At 43.6% G+C, this 3688-nt stretch overlaps 1 long non-coding RNA gene across 4 annotated transcripts in view; it reads left to right on the forward strand.

The window, feature by feature from the left end:
- Window positions 1-400: 400 nt before the first annotated feature.
- LOC104822799 overlaps window positions 401-3688 on the forward strand; it is a 16826-nt gene continuing 13538 nt past the window's right edge. The window contains exons 1-3 of one of the 4 annotated variants that reach the window (XR_773255.1): window positions 401-889; window positions 968-1162; window positions 2317-2498. This is a non-coding gene — a long non-coding RNA (uncharacterized LOC104822799). Of the gene's footprint in view, window positions 1163-2316; window positions 2499-3688 lie in introns of those variants that run through there. The other 3 variants (XR_773254.1, XR_002024549.1, XR_773253.1) reach the window with 3 other exon arrangements.

The raw sequence follows: 3688 nt of genomic DNA on the forward strand, positions 1-3688 counted from the left end.
TCTGTTTGTTTAAATGCTGTAAACGTCCGAACAAGCGAGGTTGTACTATAATAAACCTTTATGGAATTTAAGGAAGGCTTTGGAATGGATGATAAGCAATTCAGAATTCGAGGACGAATTCATTCTAAGGGGGGAGGATTTGTAATACCCCGAAATCTGATTTGATTATTTAATTATTTTCAAAGATAAATAAGTAAATAGACAGGACATTAGTTTAAATATAAGGTACAACATCAGAAAAAAGGACACAAAATAGATCAGACTGGTCAGCCCAGAAAAAAAAAAGACACAAAATGATCTAAAGTGGCGGAGAGTTGATTCGATCGACTAAAAGCAACTCGTACAATTTTGGTCAAATTTGATTGAATCAGTTTCATTCAAGCGAAAAATAAAACGATGTGGAAACTCGGTCGTATTTGCATAAATCTGTAAAATGATGAATAGTGTCGGTGAATAGTGACCGTGAATAGTGTCGGTGAATAGTAACCGTGAATAGTGTCTGTGAATAGTAACCGTGAATAGTGTCTGTGAATAGTAACCGTGAATAGTGTCGGTGAATAGTGACCATGAATAGTAACCGAGCAAAAATCCCACATCGAAAATTCTACCCATTTTCAAGGATTTGGAACTCTATATAAGGGGAGTTTGGCTCAAGACTTCAACACACCAAGTCCTAAGTCCTATAGGGGATCTAGAGAGCTTTATAAGAAGTCTAATACGACCATAAGCTCTCGGGAACCTCTCCGGACTAGCGACAAATTTTTAGGCCTTATCAGGCCAGATCCACTTGCTGGATCTATCTGCGGTGTAGATACCGTAGAGGGCGTTACTTTTTGTGGCGTCTTCTAGTGGTGCACGGACGTCGCCAGGTCCAGTCTCGCCGGTTAAGGTTAGTATCTCTCTTCGTGTTTTAGTGTTTTCCTATTCTAGGATTAATAAATTATGAATTTATCTTTCCGTTGCATAGTCTTAGAACTAGGTTAGTGCCATGGTGGAAACCGTGACAGTAGGCTAAGGAAATCAAACAAACAACCTTTCAATTCAGTCGATTTTGGACAGAAAGAGAGTAGAGGAGAAAGAGAGGGGGGAGAGTAACCAACGCACGTGGAGTTTGGAGACACACAGGACCAAGTACTGAGCACAATATCCGAGCCGAAACATAGTGAGTGGTTTTGAGTTGAGTTTGTGAGATTCAATTCTCATGTTTAATGGTGTAGATTAGTATTTCTGCAAGGATTTAGGACCTAAGGATGTTTAGTAATAAATGAGTAGCAATTGACATAAAAAGCCGATAAAAAAAACTAGACATAAGAAATAATGATTTAGAACGCACCCCCTGAACTGACCGATCCGGTGAACAGATCAATCGGTCCAGGCATATAAATGAAACGTACCAAGTACCTGTCTAGATCGGACGAATTGACTCAAATGGATTAAAACGGTAATATGGTGTTAAATGGTATTTAAACGAAATAGGATAAAATAAGGGTGAACAAAACGTGAAAAAGGTAAAAGTAAATAGAAGAAAGGAATTAAACCGAAATGAATACGAAGGGTAAATCTAAGAGAAGTACTCGAAATTGCGATATAGGAATACCGGATAAATAATTATGATGATGCATGTGATTGAATGATTAAGGAACCCTGTACTTAGTACCGATTGACGGCGTGAGTCAGTGCTAGTACGGGGATGTGTGGATTTAGAACCAGTGCCGGTTGACGAACTTGGAGTCAGCACTGGATGATATGTGGTTTCGGTAATAGTACCGGTTGACGAACTTGGAGTCAGTACTATTACCGAAATGGAATACCAGTACCGGTTAACGATGTGGAGTCAGTACTGGTATAGTTGGGTGGACGTTTCTGGAGCGGTACCGGTCGACGATGTGGAGTCAGTACCGTTAAGGAAATGTGTAGTGAAGCCAGTACCGCTTGACGGCGTGGAGTCAGTACTGGTGGATCTGAGTGGTCGTCTTTATAATAGTACCGGTTGACGAAGTGGAGTCAGTACTATTATAGGGAAGCAGGGTAAAGTCTAGTACCGGTAGACGAATTGAGTCAGTACTAGATGATACCGAAAGGAACGGTACCTGATAGTGCCGGTGGACGACTTGAGTCAGTACTATCAGGTATCGGAAAAATGTGTGAAATAATGTTAATGTGTTAAAAAGATAAGTGAGAAAGGATCAAACAGATTAAAAGAATTCTTGCATTGAGAGATTAGTTGGCACCGTTCTCCATGAGAATGGGCTCTCCGGGCTCAACCCGGGCTGCTCACTAAGCTTTTGCTTAGCCCTCCATTGTTGAATTTTTTAGATCCCGAGGAGCACGAGTAGCGCACTGTGGACGACGACAACTTGTGAAGACATCATTTATGTACGGTTAATTAATCCTGTTTTCGTACGTTTTGGTTTGGGGAACAAGGTTTTGTGTGGAACAGTGTGTTTAATTGTGTGTTTGGACAAGTGGTTTGCAAGAAACGTGTGATGGTTTATTTCCGCTGCGTGTGGTGTTTAAAAATAATTTTTAAATTCCCGTACTTTTGGTTGTTTTATGTTTTATCGGTAATTGTCCATGTGGCATATCCTGTACACGGGATACGGGATTCGGGTGTCACAACTTTTGGTATCAGAGCAACGTTCTATCCATGGGAAAGAATGACTCATACCCTTAAGGTTTTCACGCTGAAAAATGTTTTTCGATAGTTATTTTAAAAGAAAAATGTTTTACAAAATGCCGTACATAATGACGTTCTACTCGTTGTCGTTTGCTAAGTACAACTACGTGATGCAGTGAAATGGCACCACGACGCACTCAGTCAATCACGGGAGACAACAGCGTACCCAACCATGACCCCCGTACTGATGGGTTCAGGGAGTTCCAAGAAGAGATGAGGAATGAGCTAAGGAACGAGCTGCGTGTGTTCCAAGAGGCGATGATGCAAACGTTACGGGCTCATATTCCGCCTCCACCACCGGCAGGGGGACCAGAACCAAGGGGGGAAGACTTACCCCCACCGCCACCTGTGGACCCAATGGCCGGAGAGTATCTTCCTATCATCAGGGAATTGCGGGCTATGCATACCCCGCGTTTCGAAGGCTCACTGAGTCCGGAAGCTGCAGAAGAGTGGTTAACTACCATTACTCGAGACTTGGAATATGTCCAATGCCCTCATCGCCACCGAGCTATGATAGCGAGCCATCACCTGGCAGGGTAGGCTCGACATTGGTGGAAGAAGGTGGTGCAGGAAATGCCCGAGGGACATCGCTTTACCTGGGAGGAGTTCAAGGGGGAATTCGAATACAAATACTACAACCACCAGGACCAAGAACACCGCTTTGTGGAATTCTTGCAGCTGCAACAAGGGAACATGACGGTTCGTGAATACGAAGCAGAGTTCACCCGTTTGTTGACTTATGCAGGACATCTTGTACCTACGGAAGGCAAAAAGATCCAGAAGTTCATTGCCGGACTACGACCATATCTTCGCAGGAAGATAGAACTCCACGAGTACCCCACGCTCAGTCGCTACATCAGCCAGCTGGTGAAGGCAGAGCGAGGAGAAAAGGAAGAGAAGGAGGAGTGCATCCGAGATCGGAGCCCTATCAGGCGATTCTCCAACGCCCGACCTCCGGGAAAGACCAGCCAGACAGGTCAGAGCAGCCAGTCACGGGGCAAGGGGAAAGCA

This window comes from Tarenaya hassleriana, unplaced genomic scaffold (genome assembly GCF_000463585.1).
Source record: "Tarenaya hassleriana unplaced genomic scaffold, ASM46358v1 Cleome378, whole genome shotgun sequence".
Classification (NCBI taxonomy): domain Eukaryota; kingdom Viridiplantae; phylum Streptophyta; class Magnoliopsida; order Brassicales; family Cleomaceae; genus Tarenaya; species Tarenaya hassleriana.